General features: G+C 36.3%; 1 long non-coding RNA gene across 1 annotated transcript in view; it reads left to right on the plus strand.

Annotated features, from left to right (window-relative positions):
• The first annotated feature begins 621 nt into the window (after positions 1-621).
• Positions 622-23,165, plus strand: part of LOC146542216 (uncharacterized) — a 36,959-nt gene continuing 14,415 nt past the window's right edge. The window contains exons 1-2 of the long non-coding RNA XR_014880580.1: positions 622-743; positions 21,418-21,448. This is a non-coding gene — a long non-coding RNA (uncharacterized LOC146542216). The remainder of the gene's footprint in view (positions 744-21,417; positions 21,449-23,165) is intronic.

Here is a 23,165-nt window from a genome sequence, read left to right on the forward strand (position 1 = left end):
AAGAGAAATTTAACTGAACTTTCTGTGCATCATCATGCAGTTTGTGCTTTATCACATGATACTGGTACATTATGAGGCATCTAACAGCTGAAATGTCTTGTAGGAGTGGGTAATAATATCACTGCACATCTAGTTCCTGGGGGTTTTTAAATTTTACTAACATTTTCTCTTCTGTAGAAGAAATGATCAAACCTTGTGAACTCTATAAATTTAAATGGACAAGTGTTTTCACTTACTACAGGTTTGCCAACTTTACAGGGGTCCCAGATGTCTGTGGTGCAAGCAAGAAAATGACCATGAATGCACTATAAAACTATTAAGCTGTTTTCCAAATGTGATTTCTGAGACTCTTCCACCTTACTTTATTTCAATTAATAATGTCAGATCATTATTTTGCTTTTTTATCCTTGAATAGAGATTGTTCACAGGGAACAATCTCTACTTTATTTTCCAGAAATATCAGCTATGATTAATACTCTGCCTTGGGCAGAGTATATTTTTCCTTTGGGGCACCAAGTGCAGTGTCCTTTCATATACCTTTCGATCCTGTCAAACAAGTTCAGCTATAGTGTGTTTACACAAGGACATATTTTCTTATGTCTACTATCTGCACGTATTATCAGATTGGACTACAGTATCCAATACTTGAAATAAATCCAAGCTAAGTTCGTGAGGGCTACAAACATGACTGTTTGACTTTCAAAAACGGAAATTTTGGATACTGATTTGCAGTTCACTGCAAGGTAAGAACGCAATAAAGTCAGTTTTTAAAATAAAATATATAGAAGTATTGATAGAGAATCAAAGCTGCACTTGCTACGCAGTGATTTAAATGCATAGTTTTTCATAACTATATATATTTATATTAGTACAGCACTAATAAGAATGTTCTTACACTGAAGGCAGAAATCAGAATTAACTATTATTAGGAAAACTTTCTTCACGAATAGATTACTAACAAACCTTTCTTTTCTCCTAAACATTTCAAGGAGCACTTTCACTTTCATTACGTTGACTGTATAAAATATGCCCACATATGTGGTGTGTAAAAACTGAAGACATTTTTCAGACTTCTAATCTGAAGGTGTTTCAATTGACTAAACAAAGAGAGAGAGGTTTATCACGGTACTTTGAAATATCCCTATTGTTTGCCTAGTCTTATATATCAATAAAAGTTTCAGTGATAAACCTCACTTGATTGAGAGTGTAGTGTATTTGTCTGAAATAGTGCATTCAGGCACACACAATATACATATAGGATCAGTGTTGTTATGTGCATGTGTATTTTTATGCATGTAGGTTTATGTGTACAAGGTTACCCCTGTTTGCGAAATCTAATGATATTTAAGTAACTCCATGACTATCAGGACACAGTTCTGTTATTTGAAAAATTATTTTATAGTACTCTATCCTATAGATAAAATTGCATATCCGTAAGCCTTCTATAGGGAATTTTCTAGGCTTTCTTAAACGCTCTCCACTAACATCCTCTTGTACTGCTTGCAAATCTCAGTATTTCTACTTCATTAGATGGCATTCTTACACGATTCATTAGAAAAGTCTAGTAGTAGAAAGCCTGCATTAGTCACATCCCTACAGTAGGTTATAACATCTACTCATGATGTTCAGTCTCTATCACAGAAAATGTTTCTTTCCACTTAACCACAATGCTACCCTCCACAAGTTTCTGCCACTTGTTATCACATTCTACTTTTCTTTCAGGCCTGAGTTTTTTTTAAGCACTTTTTCAGACTTCAACCTTGTAGCGTTTTTTTTCCTCGATCTCAAACTTTTCTGATTAAAATAGAAGGCTCAAAGAGTCATATTGTTTTTTTCTGTCAGTCTGCTTTTCATTCTGAAAAGCACAGTCAATGCAAAAAGTAAAATTTCTATCAAATACAACCAGAGTAACTACACAGAGCTGGGAGATATGCCTCCAACTCTTGCATGCGTGACCTCTTGTACATACAAATAATATGCAATAAGTTTATCCGTTTGAAAACTCTGGGCATAATTGCCAATTTAGTAGACACTTGCCTTTTCTGTATTTGATGGTCTTGTTACAATTTTTAAGCAAAACAGAACATAGGATGAAGAAACGCTGGAAGATGATGTAAAGAACTGCTTTGAATCAAGATCTGAAAAAGTTAACTAGCCATTCTTTATGATAATTAGCCTGTTTTTCAATCATGTACCTTGCTATGGAAATGTATTTGTAAAAGTTTGACACCAGTAGAAAGCTTTAAAATTGAATTCCTATTCTGTTTCATTTTTCTTTTAAGGTTACAGGTTATGGGTGCTGTGGTTTACTATGGATTGCTTGCAAAAATACTTTTGGAAATGAAAGCTCTTTTATGCATCTTGAATTCCTTATGTCTTTATTTCTTGAGTTGTGTCTATTTAACTTTCAAATAACTCAGACTCCTTTTAAATGCATGAAATAAGAACAAAAATACACACAAACACCACCACCCCCAAAAATCAAAATTTGCACGTCATTTGAGACTTCTATTGTCTAGTTGCAGGATGGAATGAATTTTTACAGTGGAAGAATAAACTGAAAACATGTTTTCACAGCACAGGCATTCATGAGAACTACTGAATTGAAAACAACATAAATCTATTTAACTCTTGAAAATAGTATTTTTATTCCTTCAGGAGTGATATTGAGCATAGAGTAGCAACTGCACAATTAAAGTACAAAACTCAATAAAAATAAAAAGCAAAAAATAAATTTGATTTCAAACTACTGTAACTGGAAAAAGATCTCTTAATTTCTTTTCTCATTCAGTATCAATATAATTAATAGCATTATACGATTTCTTTATCCTTGACATGTATATTTTCTTAGCATGATGAAGTGCCTGCGTTGAGAACTGTGGGACTTTTAATTGAACTCATGGATCTCTCAGAGAATGGATTTGCTAACTAAAGCATGCTGTCAGTACAACTTGACAGCATCAGTAGAAGGGGGATATATTCTTGGGTAAGCTGAGTTCTTTGTGTACAGGATTGAAAATTCAAGTAGTTTTCATACATGAATTTCATAAATGAATTACATGAAATCCAACAGGAGCTGAATTTTCCTGGGAATTCATCTCCTTCGAATAACAGTAGAGGAGTACAGATACGTAAGATCATGAACAAGTACACAGTGGTGTTAATCTTGGAAATGTCCATCTCCAGAAGTTATATAAGAGGGCTGTGTTCCCTTTGATAAGCTCCAGTTTTAATTGAACAATGAACAAAGTCCTATATCAATTGCATGTTCTGTGTTATTATCGCAGTCCTAGAGAAAATTACTGCATTAACAGCCCAGGTGTTTACGGAAATGACCTCTACTTGTAATATTTCTCTTCATACTCAAAGAATTGTATTCTTTGCTTGGCAACACTGAAGGAAGGTCTCATATCTTGTTCTATTTGACTTTATAATTCTAAAAGCATATATATATTTTTTTGATGGTGGAAAATATTTTCTGATTGATACTTCAAATCCCAGATTCTGTGAGTTTTTATCTCGACACAGTTGTTCTCCCTTATTAGATTATAAAGTCTTTGTTGTGTTATGGGTAGTAAACCTGTTTGTATCAACTTAACTACACTTCCTTCTTTACACTTTTCTCTTGTTTTTCATCATCACCGTAATGTATGCAAAATTCTTAGCTACTCGGAATAGCTTTGCAGCTCATTTTCCTCCCATAATAGCCAAATTATCTGCAGTAGCACTTAGCTTAAATGCACTGATTGTTGACGCGTATACTAACGTATACTATAACATCTACAGTCACGATTGCTCAGGATTTTCACATGAACAGAAATCATATTTCTCGGTATTTCTCGTTTTCTCATTTCGCAAGCTATGGATTCTTGACTCTAAACTACCAAGTGCCCTGGACCTAGTGATATTGACTTTCTACTGTTGTCCTTATTTATGTTAATGTATGAGGACAAAAAGTGATAGTAGGTTCCTGCAGTAATTAATTAATTGTGTACAATAAAAGTGTGCAGGAAGCCCTGCGAAGAATTACATTCAAATAAATGTTCACATATCTGTAGAAATAGACACCCAACGAGGAAGATGCACTTGGGTAGTGCTCAAAAAATAGTTTAAATACATTACCTACTCGCTTCATCTCTTCGCGTCTTTAGAAGTAGATTTTCGTTTGTGCTAAGTCTCTTATGTGCTCTGACAGGGAGAAGTACTTAAATGAGTGCATACTTTACGAACAGATGTGAAAAGGATCTTTTCATAAATAAGTATTATTCTTCGACGATACTGTTTAATTCGGTGTGAGAACACGCTAAATAAGTCATTCGAAGCAGGAGAGCTATACAAATGTAGACTCTATTTGCTGTGTAACTGACAAGGCTGATAGCAGAAACTAGGCTATTTTAACTCTTCATTTACAGTTTAGTCTCAGACCATGAGAATAAAGGTCATGGGAATTTTAGGTAACATCAAAACTCCAGTTGAATAATGTATGTGAAAGTCTGGACTCTTGGCTACTGTAGATGGTCATCTACCTACTGAAAGCAGACTTAACAGCATTTAATAGCTCTTTTCAGAATGGATGAACCCTACTTAGTGACAGCATTTTTAAGGGGATAAGTCAAGGTAAAGAACAAAGTAAAGCATCGGGTCTTTGCTCTGGCTATTATTTGCATGCCAAAAAGTAACAAATATATAATTAAAAGCAGTGCACTACTTTTTCCTTTGAAGGACGAATTGTTTAAAAATAAACAGACTTTAGAACTTGCAGGTGAGATTTATGGTAGTAGACAAGTATGAAGATCAAGTAAGATGCAAGAGAAAATAAGAAATTTAATTAATTCTGCACAGTGCAGTAAGAAGAGGTAGTAAAGTAGCTTTGGATCAAAAAGTAGTCCAGCCGTATTCGCACTCTTTTAATTATTTCTGAGTCTACTTATCCTTCTAATTAACAACTCTAACCTGCTTCTGAGATTCCTAGAAATGCCCTTCACTGTGCTGTACAGAAAGCTACGCATGTTCAGTGAAGTATCTTTACACTACCTTTTGTTACATGATTTTTAATACCTGCAGAAGTGGAGTTATTTACCATGAGAAATTGGCAAGTATGCTTGTAGACTGGGTTGTAGAAGGATCCTATGGCTTCTGTGTGAGGAATACAGACTCTTACATTTCTTGCATCGTGGTAGACCTCTGAATCTTTTCTCATGAGTCTAAAGTCCTTCTTTCCTTCCTTATTTCCTTCTTCATTTATCTGTGTGAAAGAAGTAAATATTTAAAGTTCATTGTACAGTTTTACCCTTGGTCTTTAGAGGAAAAATTCCCATCCTAAATGTTTTCCTCGTCATATATTATTTCTTCAAATATGCTGATTAGATGTAGACTTGAAGTAGTTGATGAGCTGAATATTGATATTGTTTTACGTAATTTGCAGCATTCATGTAAATGAGTTACACTTTCTTGCAATAATATGAACTATACACCAGTGATATGCTTCACATATTGTTTTTCTCAACTGTTCTCAATTTTAGTTTATCTTTTTTGATTCATTTTTCTAGATATAGCACAACATATTTCTTCATTTTTATCCTCTGTTTTACCCATCTGGTTTGTATTTTCTGTTTTCTAATTTCTGTATCTTGATGTATAAATATTTTTGTGGAGATCTAGCAAACTAAGAAAAAACTTATTCTGCTCTGTTCTTTTTAAATGTCACATTATATAATTTTGAAATGCCTGTATACCTTATTATTGAAATAGCAATATTTCCTGTGCCCTCTTTGCTGGTATGGGATAGTTATCTATATTATTTTTGTAAGAAAGGCAATTTTGTTGAATATATTGGAAAAAATACAGTATGACGTTTTATATCAGTAGAAAACTTGTCCCTTCAATACTTATCCACTTTTCCAAGTACTTCGTGGTTTCTAACTCACACTGCTTATTTCTTGTTCTGCGTGCATTAGTCTAATGGCACTTCAGTTCGGTTTTCTGACAACTACTTTTCTAGAGGGGCCACCCCTCAAGCATCCAAAAGAATTCTGAAGTTTTCTCCTGCTGCTTCCTAGAGGGATATGAGGCGATTTTGGACGAGATGAACAATATAGTCTCTTCTAAGACGATCCCAGGAATTCGTATAGGAAATTTCAGAGGCTTATCCCCACCGTACTTTTCAAAAGCAACATCTCCGAGCCCTTCTCTGTTCCATGGACCTCCGCGCTCTTATCTCACCAAATCTTGTGGAAATTTCTGAACTACTTGGTCTACCTTCATGAGTGTTATTTTATTCCCTTCTCTATTCATACGTAGTTTTAAGCTCTCTCATTAACACTTGCAGCTCCTGGGCTAAGATCCTCTTTCCCCTTGGAGGCAAGACTCATCTGCAGCAATCAGGCCAGACACCGAGTAAAAAGCCCATGCTCAAAGAACACAAATTCCATGTGGTGGCACTTTCAACCATTTATTCAAAGCCCGCGTTTTCCTAGACTTAATCTCACAATGTACTGAGTAACCTCTGACTGCTTTTTCGTATTCAAGAGAAGCGATCCTTGTCTAGTTTTGAATATCCAGAAGCTTTAGTTTTGTTTAAGTTCCTTTCTTAAGGATTGATAAAAAGTGGGAAACAGAACGGTGATTGGCAGTTTCCCGCAAATTCTGAAAGAAAATGCTTTTCTTGCTGTATTCTCTCCTGTACTGACAGAAATACCATCACAGAAAGAAATACCAACATCATGGAAATTTTTTTATTTCTCAGTTTATGACATTTGTATATTCATTCTTATATGATCTTTTTTAGACACTTGAATAGTTTTACTTTGAGATGTTCTATGCTATCTTCTTCTGAAATAACTTGTGAAAGCAACTCTCTATCTCAAAGAGGGTATTGCAGGACTAGCATTTGTAAAAAAGACTTAGCTTATATTTTTCTTTATATTTATTAGGAAAAAAAAAAGCACACAGAATGTCAGGTCTGGAAGGGACCTCACAGATCTTAATCTCCAACCCCCATGCCACATGTAGAGCCAAAAACCTCCCCGTTAAATACTAGACCAGGCTGCCCAGGGCCGCATCCAATCCGGCTTTGAAAACATCCAGGGACGGGGCATCCACAACATCTCTGGGCAGCCTGCTCCAGCACCTCACCGCTCTCTTTATAAAGTACATCCCCCTGACATCCAACATAAATCTTTCCTTCCTCGACATAAAAGTACTTCTCCTTATCCTGCAGTTATCTACCCTTACAAAGAGTTGATTTCCCTCCTGTTTGTAGGCTCCCTTTAGGTACTGAAAGGCTTCATTGAGGTCACCCTGCAACCTTCTTTTCTCCAGGCTGAACAAGCCCAGCTACCTCAGCTTGTCATCACAGGCAGATGCTCCAGTTTCCTGATCATCTCTGTGGCTCTCCTCCGTACCCTCTCCATCAGCTGCCTATCTTTCTTTAATGAGGGCTCCACACTAGGACTCAGTATTCCAGATGGGGCCTCACAAGAGCAGAGATCACCTCCCTGTCCCTGCTGGCCACCTCTCTTTTCATGGAACCAAGGATACCATTTGGTGTCTGATTCGCAAGGGCACATTTCTGGCTCAAGTTTTTCATCTATCAAGAGCCCCAAGTCCATCTCCACAGGGCTGCTCTCAAGGACATCTCCTTCCCAGTCATACTTTTCAACAGCAACATCTACAAGCCCTTCTGTGTCCCATTGCCATCCGCCCTCTTCCTTCACCAAATCTTGTGGAAATTTCTGATCTATTTGCTCTACCTTAACGAGTATCAAGTCTGAATAAATGCCTGGGATTCCTCCGGCCTAATGCAAAACTCTGAACTTTGCCGTGTTGAACTTCATTAAGTTCATACTGAGAGAGTGTGCTGCAATTAGATGATTCATGTATAAATTTTTAAATATGTATTTAAAGTCCGGATAGGAAAACGTTGATATATGCATCCTAATCTAATCCCCCGTTCTCTTACTTAAGTAAAATGTCATGAAAGTGCTGGTAATTGCCCAGGTGCTCTATTATAAATAAACATGCCGTTTCTTTTCCGTTTCTCCAGTAGTTCTTTGACTTGTGAAAGATGTTCAAATAAGAAAAAAGTCCTCCTGGTAGAAATCGCTTTAACTGTTAATCAAGATAGTGAATAACGCCATTTAGAAAAAAAAACAAGAGTACCATCTTTTCTACATTTTACTGCAGATTCATGATGGCCTGTCCACTCTTGAATTCAGTCTGCAAAAGGACTATTTTTTCCCTTGTCTCAATCTTGACATAATGCGGTATTACCTATTCCACTATTTCACCTATTTTCTTATCCAGTGTTTATTCCCAGGAAAAGTATTTTTTGCAGTGCACTCTGTTTGATCTACTTTGCTAACGTACTCTTAAATTGAAAATCCGGAGTAAGCAGTCCAGGTTTAAACCTGGAAACTCTAGTCATATGGATATAGTTAGTTCTAATACCTATACTAGCTGGATTTGTAAAAGTGCAAAGAATTCCAGAAGGTGTGATAGAAAGAGAGTATAGCATATGGTGAATTGTGAATTATCACCTGACATAGCAGGATAGTGATGAGCATATGGTATTTCCATGCCTAATGTGAGTTACGCGTAACACTGCTATATAATATGAAATGCTTCACCTGGACTCAAATATTTTCCACAGAGTATGTCAATTTTTTCTTTTTTATTAAGTATCAGATTGAAAAACTAACACTAATATGAAAAAACTAATTCTTAACTTTCAGCCAATGAAGAATCTAGAAATGCCTTTTCTTTTTTAATCAGAAAACTTTGAAATACAGCACATGAAAATGAGCATCCTCCTCAACAGGCTAAAAAATGTGTGAGATTTCATTGCAATGCATTCTCGTAGTTTCATTATGCAGAAGATTAATGTTTAATGGTGTGACACTGCAGGTCCACACTGACAATAAAGGTACAAAAGACTATTGTATAGGGGAAGAAAATTCATCGAACTTTAGAAAGGTTTACAGAATAAAAAGTTAGCCAGATGCTCTATTTGTGTTCAAGCAATTTCCTTGATGTAAGATGACATTTTATTCATACTGTAGTTTCACGTTGCTACTTTTTGTCTTTTTTCCATATTCATCTCTGACCATGGTCAGAGTTGTAAAAATTTGAGTTTTCTTTGATTTATTGTATACCTACAAACTACAGTGTCTTGTTATTTTCTTCCTTGTTAGATTGTTAGAATTTTTTTCCAAAATGCATTCATCAGTATTATAATTTTGATCACGTTTCCAAAAAACAGTTTAGAATCACTAAAATGTTGTTCAAGTGAATATATGTAACTCAACTTCTCAGGGGTCCTGAGTGCACTCCCACATATTTATGATTCACCTGTTGATATTGATTCTCTTCAGCAGATTGCATTACAAGCATGCAGACATCGGAGGTACAGAAAGCTGTTCTCTAAGGTTATTAGTACTAGTTCCTAAAGTTTAGAAGAGCCAAGTTTATGTGTAATTCGGCTAGATTTGCAGCTGGGACTGTCTGGAATAATCTCTAACTTTTCCAAAGTCTCCACTGAGTATATTAATTAATACCTGTACACATAAAGGTAAATCTCATCACAGCTCGTCTTTGCCCAGCATGACATGCACTGGGGCATCCTCTGGACTCTCAAAAATTCTCGTAGAGTGTCCTGGAGCAGCTAGACAGAAGTTTAGTGACAGAAGTGATTAAACGTGAAATGAATCGTCACACCACATGTCAGCCTCTGACGCCTATGCAGTTCCTGTTTGTTGAATTCCTGAAGAATCTGATGAGACAGCATGCAAGCACAATTCTGACACCCTGCTACATCACAGCTGCTGTTTGATTTGCCTTCTTAAGTCACAAATGTTTGTTAAATTCCTTAGATTTTCTTCAATTCTTTACAAGAAATAAAATCAGGTGAATTATAATAATCCTCATATTTGAAGTTGAAAATTGCATAATAAGCACAACAAACTGTCCTTTTATTTTGGTGGGATTATAATCATAAAACAGTGTAAATATAAATTTATAAAGTGTCAAAACTCTTAGGGAAACGAAAGTAGCTTAAAATCACAACATTGACATCTGTCACCAATTTTCTATTTCCACAAAGTCATTTGAATTGTATCTACGAATTTTTTTGATGTTCAGCTTGTTCCTTTTTATTGAGTAGCCAAATAATATTTGTAACGCAGAAACGGAAAAAATGAGAAGGAAAGCAAAGAAAGTACGCAGGGAAATAGGAAGAGAGAATAGAAAATTAAAAACTAATAGCAGCTAGAAATCCAATTGAGAGAGCTTTGTTTAAGAAAAATTGAATGGATGTTTTTAGACACTGTGGTGGTTGAAAAAATTTGGAAAAAGTAAATTGTGCTTGCTGAAATTATTGGTGATTCTAGAAACAGAACTTTTTAGTTAAAAACATTAATCCATACATGAAGATATAAACTCTGATGTAGAAAAAGATATTTCTCTCTGTATCATTCAGAACTTACATCATCTTGAGTTAAACAAGGTTAGTGTGCAAACTTTTTTTCTCTATGCTGGAACTCTTTGATTCTTAGTGTGCTATTTTTAGACTCTGCGCTTCTTATTGTGCTATTTTCATTTATTCATAGAATGATAGAGTCCTAACATTTGGAAGGCCCCCTGCAGGCCATCTTGTTCATGTCAGCGGCAATGAACAGCAACATCCTTAGCCAGATCAGATTGCCCAGATCCTGATCCAGCCTCACCTTGAAAGTCTCCAGGGATGGGAAAAAAGTCACATCTTGCGGTACCCTGCTCCATTGCCTCAACACTCTGACTGAAAAAAGGCTTTTTGCTTATATTTAGGCTAAATCTACGCTCCTAAAGTTTGAAACGACTTTTATCTATCACCACAAACCTTGCTAAGTAGTTCGCCCCTGTCGCTCTAGAATAAATAGTATAAGTCCACTATCAGGTCACCCTGCAGACATTTCTTCCCTGGACTGCACAGCCCCAGGTCTTTCAACGTGTCCTTGTAGGAAGAGGCATTCCATTCCATGGATCTATTTTGTGTCTCTCCTCTGGATGTGCTCCAATATGTCTATGTCTTTCATTTACTTATGCCTTCACATCTGGATGCAGTACCCCAGGTGAGGCCACTCCAGCGCAGAACAGAGGGGCAGGATCACCTCCCTTAACTTGCTGGCCACACTTCTTTTGATGCAGCTCAGGATATGGTAGACCTTCTGGGCTGTGAGGGCACATTGCTTGCTCATGTGTAGCTTCGTATCCACCGGTACCCTGAGGTCTTTTTCAACAGGGCTGTTAGCAATCTTTTTATCTTCCAGACTATATGGATAGTAGATGTTTTCTCAACACAAGATAAAGACCTTGCATTTGTATTTGTATTTCTCAAGCCTACCTAGGTCCTTCTGGATGGCATCCAGTCTCTCATCCAGTGTGTTGATTGCACCCCACAGCTTGTTGCCATCCACCTCAGAGCTTGTTGTCTTCGACAAACTTGCTGAGAATGCACTTGATGAAGATACTAAAGAGTATCAATCTCAGCACTGACTAATGGGTGACCCCTCTTAACACCTATCTTCTCCCAGATATTGATTCACTGACAACATATGAAAATTCAAGACTGAATTTTTCAAGAAAAGCTTAAATGCATCTTGCTCTCTTTAAAAGAAAATAATGAAAATAGTAAAAAGAGTAAAACGAACTGCCAGAATTCTTCACTGGAGATATCATCTTTCATATGTTAAATTTTAGGATTGTATTCATGCCTTAGGTTGTTTGTGTGAAGGGACGCTCTTCTTAACTCCTATATTTTTATTTCAGAATCAGTTTTGAGCTTTAATGTCAAGAGTGTCCAGTGATTTGTGCAAAAAGTAATGTATCAGTATTACCAAAAGAGTCTTCGCGTGAAGGAAATAGGGGCTGCTACACTCTAATGCACAAATTTATGTAGAACATGTGTGTCAATTTATTCTAGTTGAAGTGGATTTAGCAACAGTGAAATGTCACAAGCTGATGTTCTCAGTGTTTATTCAGAGAATAATAAAGGATGGAATATAGATCTTCTAGAAATACAATACCATGTTTAGCAATGAAGAAATATTCTTGCCAGACAAAGCCGTTGATAGTATTAAAATTTGCATGATTTTTTGTGAAAAAGTGGAGAAGTTTGGTAGAAAAAAAACCTCTCTTGTATTCCAGCTTGTACTCAGTCATTAGAGTGGCTGCGAGTAACTGGGCTTTTAAATACTTAGTCCAATTCTGTGCTGTAAGTCTGTTTATTTTCAATATACGAACAAAAACAATTATGGATTCACAAGCAGGTCGCTGCCCAATTCTTCTAGTTAAGAATGGATGACTAAACAATTATTAAATTATGGAATAACTCTAAAGATATTTCTGAGGCTCCAGAGACAAGCACTTCATGCGAATCTTACCCAGTAGGCATCCGTATGAGAACAGGAGAAAAAGGCTCAGCTTACTGACTTGTTCCCACTTCTCTGTGATGATATCCTTCTTCCCTTCAAATTCCTTCCCTCTTAGGCTATTGTACAATATTTCTTACTTTCAGGTCGAGCTTGAAAAACCTCAGACAAGCATACCTTTTTCTTGTTAAATTTACTTCTTTGAAAGAAAGGTGGGAGTCTGCTCGCTCATGAGTGGTTCAGGAAAACAATATAATCTCTCAGTTTCAATATTATCACCAAGTCCCCATCACTGCAGAACAATCCTGGAGTTTGGCATGGGAAGAAAAAGATCTGGAAGTTTTACCTTCCCTCAAGAAGTGGACAGCTCAGTATGTCACCTCCAGAACATATTCCACATATGCTTGCCTTTAAGAGATTTACAAATTTAATGAAAATGTTTTCTTTTTTTTTTTGTATAGAAGATGTCATTTGTCCAGAGAATTCAGCAGTTCCTTCATATCTTAGCAAGTGTCTGACAAAATAGTATGCAGTCTTTTATTGTATCAGAATATAATTTTCCCAGACATATATAACTACTCTTTTTTGTTTGTTTCCAGCAAAACAAATTATTTCCGTTGTTTAGTCTCTTAAAACAATTTTCATTGCTGTGTGAATCTATAACTCTATGACTTAAAGGCTCTGATTAATTTAGGCTGCTTTGTTTCAAAATAGGGATCAGTATATTACTTTAAGGACCTTTCTGATCATGCAGTTTCACTTTTTATCTTTTAAAATTACTTGGTTCCTTTTTTCCTTACTTATATCAAAGCACAAATGTTGGAAAACTTTAAGGAAATCTTAAATCTTTGTTTTTTGTCATGCCGCGAATTTACGCTACTATATTGTCATTAAAATTTCTGGCAAGAACAGAGATGTCTGTGCTCACTATACTGCTGAAATGGAAACAATACTATTGGCAGAGTAAAGGGAAAGAAAAGCCAGATAACCAATAACCCCTACACACATTTCTTCTGTTTTATCACCACATATGTTTTTAATTTTCATACATTCCAAGAGTAGAAATGTACATTGTAAACAAAGTCTGTTATAATTATTAGAGGAATCTTCGAAAACTGACTTTTAGAATCTCTTAAAATATGGATAAAAGTGGGACCTTTTAAATACACCAAGTACTCACAATAGCTTTATTACCACATTGCTAGTTCACTCTTTAGGTTGCACGAAGACCTGGAGACTAATTTAGGCAGCAGTCACAATTTACTAGCTATATTACTACTCAAATGAATAGTTTCTTGTAAATTCAGTGGCAGCTTTATTTTACCACAGCACAAATAAATCAGATCTTATTATTCTACATTCATTTAATCCTGGGACATTAGTCAGTGAGACCTTTCTGCAGCCTGATAAACAGCAGCAGAAGCAGTTTTTCTTTATGAGAGTAGTTGTTCATCCTAAATTAGAACCTGTATTAGGGCAAGGCAGAAAGTTTCGCTACATGATTTAAAGATATATAATATGAGACTATAATATTCTATGAAAACTGCACCTGTATGTATAAATACAGTGTTATCATAATCTTGCTCTATCTACAATAAATGTGGCTTATTTTATCTAAGTATCTTAAAAGTGTATATTTTGTTGTGGCAGTATGTGGCATGAATATCACGTTATCCAGATATTTCCAAGGATTTCGCAGTGGCTTCTAACATTGTATTGGATGAGGCAAGCTGATCTAGTACTTGATCTTGCAGCTGACAAACATGCCTGGGGCAGTGGGGTTGCAACTTAGTTATACTTCAGGTCTTTTCCAACCGAGCCCTTTCCATAAATACTTTGTACAGGGAAAAAAAGTAAAATGAAGACACAGATTCAAAATGATTGCAATGAATTATGTCATTATTTTCATTTTACAGCCCATATCCAAGGGATCACCGCAGAATTCATATTTACAAGAAGTTTAAAAAAAGAAATAATAATTAGGAGTTGTGTATGCAAGTGGGCAATACCCGAGATTTTAAGTATTAAGTTTCCTTTTAGTTATTGCTATTTTTTAAAAAAATCGTAATTTCCTTTTAATCCCTTTTATTTTCAACTATGTTGACAAATCATCATTTTGCATATGTCAGAGTTGATCTGCACTATAATATACAATAATTTCGTAATGTTCAGAATGAAATGTTAGAATAGAAATCCAGCGCCCAAACGGTACAAAATTTGTGCCAGGACCTTGTTTCCAATAGATTCTTCATTGACAAATAGCATTTTCTGTTAAACTGTTTGTGTTATGGATTTGCCTGAATATTGTTTCAGAGTGAAGTTCCAAAGGTGTGGAAATGAAATTCTGGTCGAGTTGAGTGGCTCATGTTTACACGGCTTGTGATAAATTTAGCTTTGATTGAAGTCTTTTGGAAAGAACAATGCTTTAGTGGTTTTTTTTTTTCCTTTCCTCTATGGTGTAAATTGAGTTGACACATTGTGCGAAAGACTATTACTGTTATTTACTACATACGACTAATTGTCCATTACTAAGAATCTCCCATTGGAAAATGAGGTGTTTTAAAGTACTTGCTTTAAGTCTGTTTGGAACCTTAAGTAGGAAAAATAGGGGCTTAGTAGCTGACTATATGGTAGTGATTTATATACATCATAATTTCATTTACATTTAGTTGACACTTTCAGTTCCAGTGTTTAAATTAATGCTCGCCTATGATTACATAAACATATATACAAGCATATACACATACACGAAAGAAAAGATATGTCTATGCCTTCATTAATAGCTATAATTTCATCATCTGATATATCTGATGGAATTTTTCACTGCAAGGCTTGATTTACTCTTCTTTGATCTTATCCATGTAATTTTTATATTTTGTTTTAAAATAGTTTTTGTCTATAAATTATAACTTGATTCTATACTGCTACATTATTGAAACAAAGAAAGAAAAATTGGTCTGCCAAACTCCATATTCTCTACTACCTTGGGTGTGTTTGGTTCTTTTTTCCCTTAAACATCTCTTCAGTTTCTTCTCTCTCTGGTACAACTTGTCTGTGAAAAAAGTGAAAATGAATACAATATGAGCACTGCTTTATGAGTTAATAGTCAGTTTGTGACAATTTCTGAATAGTTCTAAAGTCATACAATTGCCTCCAAATATCTGGATGTATCTTTTAATGAAAATTATAGCTTTCATGCTTGCCCAAAGTGCCAGGAAGATAGAATAATTGGAGCAAAACCATAATTTAGCACTGTACTTCCACTCATTTCCACCAAACAAAGAGCAAATGTAATGCTTCTAATTCTACGTGGTTGACATATAGTATGGGAAGATGTTGATGCAAAATACCTGCTGTCCAAAGCAGTCGCAACTAACAGGCTATCAGGCATAGTTAATCTTCCCCAAGATCCTTTCCTTTCCTCCAAGAGTCTTTCTTTAATTCTGGAGAATAGATGGTATTTTTCCTCATGAATATTGAATGAGTCAAAGAAACATCCATAAATTTTCCAATGAGATAAAGACACCGGCACCTCTTGTTTTTCTACATTCAGGATACATTTTTGGTTCATTTTATTTGCCTCGCTTCTTGCAAAAGTCTCTCATATTTTTTACTTGGAGAATATATTTTTGACTAGAAGCACAAAAGAATCATGGTCTGAGGTATAACAACGAAGACCTCTCCTGCAGAAGCTGCTATGGGGAGTGTGTTTGTACAAGCAAAAAAAAAAAAAAGAGAAAGGAAGTGGCCCGGTATCTTTTGTCTCCAAACCTTGTAAATATCTACTGTGATTTTCTTTACTGAGCTTAACCAGAATCAGACATAAGTGAAAATCACACTTGGCAGGCTGTCTGCAACTTCTCGTGCAGTTGGCAGTGACCTGTATTAGAAAGAGAAAACCGAGCTAGTCAGACATGTTGGCCTCAGCTGGATAAGGGATTTCAGTGCGCCCATGCAGAGGGGAAATTGGAATTCTTATCTTGTTTTATTTTTAACTTTCTCTTCAGCTTATTTTAGTTCTGTTTCTGGAGAAAAACAGTCTCTTATGACAACCAGGGTTAAGTTTCTAGCATCATAAAAGAATTTAGTTGCATTCTCGTCCTCATATCAGTAAAGAGTTGTTCAGTCAATGCTTACATACCGTGCTGAAAACTGAAACTGAGGATGAAGTGCGAGAGCTTTGGAGACTTCTTCAGCTTGAGACATTCCAGTACAGGAGAATGGAATATGGCTATTACTACATGTCCTAGAGAGAAAATATTAGAGCTGAAATAGTAGAGGGATCACAGTTACCACAGATGTATTGGGGAAGCACAGTGTAGTGTTTAGACTCAATGTGCCTGGTTCTGTCCACTATCGTTATGACACTTTGTATGGTGGACAAGGGCAAAACCACCACTTCAAAGTATATTAAAAAATGAGGCAAGCCCAGTTATCAAACTACATTGCATACGCATCGCTCACCAGGGAGTCCTCCATGGGCAAAGAAAAGTATTTGAATTGTATACTCACATTTTGCCTTCACATTCTGCACTGACTCATTGCATGCATATGTATGCACTTATTTGCATGCACTTAGGTTTGGAAATCATTTTTATGGTTTCAAGGAAGAAAAAGAATAATAATCACCCCTAGCCCAGCCAATTGTCAACAAATTTCAATTCATCATTTTGATTTTGCTGAAACCTACTTTGGAACATTACAGCTGGGAGTGATGCTATCCAATGGCATTTTCATCTTGGTTTCACTGTGCAAAGCAAAGTATTCAGGGAATCACTGCAGCATGCTGGTGCCAGTGATTGTCTCCGACATGTACAGCTAAAAGGATTCTTATTCCAGGTATGATCTTTTTTAGACTGCCTTGAGTTGGGACTGATTTTGATAGCGAGTTTCAGTCAAGAATCATAAAGTTATTGCAATTTTAAGACAGTCAGTATCAGAATCATTCTCTGCCTCACTTTTCCTCACGCTCTTATCATTCTTTCCCCTCCCTATCTCTCTCATCATTTCACAGGACTGCAAGGTTACAGAAAGGTCTAATCAATTGCCATACTCACCTTTATCCCTGAGAAGGAGGTAAAAAAATCTAACTGCCCTGCTGTAGGGGGTTCTTCTGACTACACAGAATTCTTTTCCACATACAATGCTACCATGATTAATGTTCTCCCACCTCAGACCTTGTTAAAACCTGTTCTTTAAAGCAGGCTGGTGCACCACAGTGAGAGCAAAAGCAAGGTTGCATAAATCAACGTGTTCTCACAGTCCCCAGGATATCCATTATAGATGCCAGCTGGATGACTGGAAGATAGAGAAAAATGAATATTGTATCCTGTGGCCTTTTGCCTCTAATGACCACTTTTCAACATTTTTGAAGGCATGATTAAATTTTGATAACTGGGGAAGTCACTCTCAGAAGGCTGAAATAGAGATAAATTGACTGAGGGTCTGACATCTCAGTGGAGAGCAGGCAACTAATTAGTGTGTGAATAGCACTCTGAAAAAGATGTAAAAGGGAGGCTGGTTTAATCAGAGGAGCTGCTGAGGTACAGGAATAGTGAGGATAATTGTGGCCTAGGTAGAAATCACTGGCTCAATGAGTAGTTTTTTTTGTTTGTCTGATTGGCAGCTGCTGACCTAGTGCTCAAAACCTTTGAACTCTTACAACAGTAAGTGACTTGTCCAAGCAATTTGCTTGCAGCTTCCTATGACCAGTTATTTCATCCGTAAGACAGGACATTCAATTTGAAAGGGTACTTTGCTCTTTCGCTACAGCTGAAGCTGGGCGGAACAGTCTAATTATTTTTTATGACTTCTCTTCTGAACTCTTTATCTGCCCCCCTCACAGTTCTCCAGTTTCTCTCCTTCCCGATGCACTGCAGAAACCGTGTGCACATCCTCTCCCCGGGGAACTTGCCGTTGGGATGAAGTGCTGGATCAATTTAGCTGTTGATTGCAGCCGGGGAAGAGGAGGTGGGGGAGAGGGGAGAAAACCCAACACCCAGCATAACTCTGTGGTTTCACATCCTCGGTGCCAAAAGTGGAAATGTCATACCACGAACGGACAAGCATACGTAGTCCATGCGTGTAGAGAAATCAAAGCAGTGCATATAATCCCTATAATAAGCAGTGGAGACAGCAGATATTCCAGTAAGAAATGACGGATGGCACACCTGTGACAGAGGCGACTAACTCTACTGCTTTCCTGTGATACATTCGTATTTATGTAGCGTACGCATGGAACGTCTTTTTTGTACTAGCAGCAATATTCTGAAAAAGTGGTGTTTAGAGAAATAATAACAATCCCCTGAAGTTGCGGGAGCTGGTGAGATAGATTTATGTCTTTCTTTTATTTCATTTTTTGTTCATGGGAGGGAGTGAAGCTGAAGAATGAGTAAGATCTCAGAGTGAAAAGCTTTCTGCCTTATTCCATTTTATTGTGTGAATTAACGTGGCTCTGCATTATTTTCTTTTTGCTTGGGGACTACTCTTTCTAATCTGATCAGTTCTCCCTGGGTCTACTGTTACACCAAACACCAGAGTACTCCTGATTTGACTGGATTTTAATGTTTCTTTAAGACGATGAGCTAGGGTTTTGAAAATCCTGATTTTTCAAATGAAAATGAGGGCCAGTTGCTCTACGACTACATTATCAGGCGCCTGATTTATATTAGTAATTTATTAGTTTGTGGTTTATTCTAGTGATAGCTTGAATCATTGCTGCATGAGTAAGATAAATTCCACTACTGATGAGTACATGCTGGCTCCTCCACGGTACTTGCATGTGTCCGTGGTCTTAGCTGTAGCTCAAAGCCTGCAGCTACATTTGTGCTCCTGCATTTGTGAATGCTTAGAAACTGCGGAGGCAAGATTTATCCTGGCCCTTCAGAATTGTGACTCTTTTCCCTTGCAATTCCTCTATGAATGGAGGAGAGTTAATTTCTCAAGTACAGGTATGCATTCATTTTTGTCGTGCTTTGAAAGACACAGTAATATCTGTTTTCTAAATATTTCTACAATCTAGCGTGTCATCTAGGAGGTCCTTGAGAAAAAGGTGCCTGCCATAACTTTCTTGAGACATCTCAAAACTTTTAGTAATATTAACAAGAGCTTCACCTCTACTTAATTTCTATACACTGGGAAGACACTATGGATGTCTTGGCATGTATATGACTTGTTAAGTCAGTGCCAAAATGCTCAGAGCCTTGCTTGCTGTCAGTAAAATGCTAAAACAGAGAAGGAGAACAAGCTTCAGGAACATTCAGAATTTTGCCTAAGGCTACACAGAAGGTCGTAAAACAGCTTGGCATGGGTCTATTGCTGGCTTCGTGTCCTAAATAACATAAAGTAATTTAGTAAAGACATAATGGAATCTTATGCTTGCTAAGTATACTTAGAAGAAGTAATCTGACTGCTGTGGATACTACACCTGAGCTTTATGCTAAAAATCATAATGAGTTCTTGTTGAAAGCTTTACAATACTGAGAAGAGCTTTGCCTAGGTAAGGGGAGCAGCAACAGCAGCAATGGAAAAAGAGTGAAAAAGAAACATAGAATGGTATAAAAATAATTCATCGGGAAAACTATGTTTAAGTACATTGACAGTTATAGGAAAAGATCTGCATAATAGAGATATGAGAATCATCTATATATGTTGCCTCTAAAGAAAACAAGAATTAAAGTTGAGCTATACCGCACTTCAAAATAAGAATCACTCCCATTGTCTATTTCTGTTCAAATTCCTGGTTTAGAATGAGAAATGATGATGTTTGAGATGCTGTGATACTTACAACTGTGTTAATATTAGTCGAACATAATAAAAAATGAGAGTTTCAGTTAATGACCCTTCTTCTAGCAATATTCTCTGCATGATTTCTGACTTTTGTGTCAGATTGTATGGCAAAACGCTACTAAGGTTATGAGCAATAAAAATAGACACAAGAAATATGTGTAGGCCAGGGAACTGTGATGAATTAATTGCTACTTTATTGAAAAGGCTTCAGACGTTATGCTAAATTATTAAAAATAATGCCCACTGTAATTTATCGGAATTTTAGACATTAACTCTTTTTCTTCATATTTTTATTTCCTTTTTTTTTTTTAAAGAATGCTATCAGTTTTTTTATAACAATGTTTAGGATAATAAAATGCTGTTTTTTGTAATACAGTACTATAGTGGTTAAGCCAGGAGCATATTTTTGTGTCGACCTTATCAGCTCACTCTTGCATCTGAAAAACAGAAAAAATGCACAGTTTATGCTCAATGAGAGAAAATTAAAAAGAGGGATATATTCAAACTGGAGATGATCCCACATCTTTCACCTAGAGCATATGTAACACTGACATGACAGTGTCCTAGCAGTTCACGACACTTACTTTCCAAGCAATGACAGTTTGATCTTAAGCTCAACCCACGTGGAAGATATCTGCTTGCATGTTTTTCCTTTATGACCATGTTAACCAAACTCCAAAAAGCAGCACTTAATTCATGTGACTTTTCAGAAAGCAAGTGTTAGAATGAAATTCTCGTATCTTTTCAGTGATTGATACCTGAATATTTAAAGCATAACAAGTGAATTTTTTTAAGTGGCTTTACAGAGATATGCGTGTCTTGATAGGTGGTGTTCATCAAAGGATGAATTTTTTTTAATTCTTAGTACCTATACTATGGTTTGTCTTTTGGAGATAAACAGTGCTGACAGCATACTAATGCTGTTGATGTTGCTGAGAAGTGCTGTAGAGAAATAAGGATATTTTGTACCTTGACTTTTACTATTGCACTGCTAATCATGGAACTGAAGGAACACAAAGAGATGGAAGGGGCAGAACCAGGACAGTGCATTGAAATTGGCCACAGGTATATTCCATATCATATGGTATATGGGATGTGAGCAGGCACCACTTGTTCTATAAATTATGTGCATTTATATTATCTTCTTTTTTTTCTTCTTTTTCTTAGTAAATAGTTCTTGCCTCAAGTCACAAGTTTTACTTTTTTGTATTTTTTTTTTTTACAGTTCTCTCTCCCAGCGCTTTGGGAGACAGGAGGTGAGTGAATGTCTATTTTGTGCTAAGCTAAGCTACCTGCTGGCTGAAAACACAGTGAATATAACTTTGATTTGCGTTCCTATGAAATATCTGCTTTGAAATGTTTTCTTGGATGTTGTGAAAGTTGTTACAACTACTACTCTCACTATGCTCATCTGACCTGTACAACACAAGTAACTTGATTCTTCTGCAATGATGCAGAATAAGCCATTCTATCCACACAAGTCATGAAATTGATGCTTGCAGAAAACTGCCAACGACTGTAAGACTGAGAAAAGAACATAAGTGGCTCGACTCAAATGTAGCTCTTGGATGATTCTGAAAGTTTATTTCACGATGGATACCAGTCACGAAGTGAGTGTCTCGGTACACCCCTACTCATGCTTTAAGGATGGGAAACTTAAATTGTTTCTGCTATGCCAGAAAGCGGCAATGCTATCTCGGACTGTAGTGGTAGTATAAATCAATATCTAAAACAGAAAGTTGTTATGTTTCCTTTGCCCTGATATGTGTTTCTGAAGTGTAATAAACATGCGTTCGTGTCTGTATAAACACGTAACGCTACATATAGGTGCTCATGCCGAGATAAGTAATTGTAGCAATTACGTCCACTTAATGATAATATATAAAATTTTCTGCTTAGAATGATATATTGTAATTCTTGTCATAACGGCATACAGTTATAGTTTTCTGCATTATTATTCCTCACCCTAATTAACATTAACTGAAAACATTACTGAAAAGAGGAGAAACCATTCTAAATGCCGGCAGAAAGGATTACTTAATTGGAATCAGAGTCGGTCTTTTTCAAATCCTCTAACAAGTAAATTATTAATATTTACATTTAAGCTTTGCTTATATAATGCTAATTTGATATCACCTCATATTCTTCATGGGGCTTAAAAAATTACAATGATATCATTTAAAGACTAATATAATTGGGGTAAATGTTTAAAAAAAAACCAGAGAAAAGTAGCGATTGATATTTGACGTCTTTTTGCATACATTCAGAAAACGTATGGAACGGAATCGTACTCCTAGTATTAGTATTAACAGGGAGAATGGTGGAAAGCAACAAATTGATGGTAATCTACATTGTATCCGAGTACTGAGTCCTAATTTGGACTTGTTACTCTAGAATAAGTTGTGCTACAGCGATTGCAGATACAGAATCCCGTTCTCTTGGATATTTACAGTCGTGATAGCCTCTAAACTGTACTTGCTGTTAATAAGTTACCAGTTTGGTGTGATAGGAAATCACATTTATTACAGAATGACTCAGTAAGATACAAAGATGAAGATAATTACAGAGAAAGGCTCTGTATTTTCAGAAAGTGAATCATGTCCTAGATGGAAAACACTACGCTAGAGTACACAAAAATAAGGAACAGGGAATGTTGCTGTGCAGAAAATATATACAAATAATTTAAAAAAAAAGAAGGGTAGAAGTTATATTAAGTGATCCAACCTCTTTGTAATCTATCGCAGCTGAAAAGTGCATAGTCACATTTATGAAGACTCTTCGGCTGTTATGTTACATCCTTCCACACTTTTAAGCTAAGTGTCCTGTATTTTGCTTTTAAACCACAACCAGGGTTTCGTAACCAGGCTGCAAACCTTGCTATATAATCACGGAAAGATGCGAGACCTTTTACGTCTTTAAAGTGTAACGCTCCTTGGTAAGAAAGGTTTTGAGATGGATATTACAGCTGTGTTC

This window comes from Meleagris gallopavo, chromosome Z, assembly GCF_905368555.1.
Source record: "Meleagris gallopavo chromosome Z, MGAL_WU_HG_1.1, whole genome shotgun sequence".
NCBI lineage: Eukaryota > Metazoa > Chordata > Aves > Galliformes > Phasianidae > Meleagris > Meleagris gallopavo.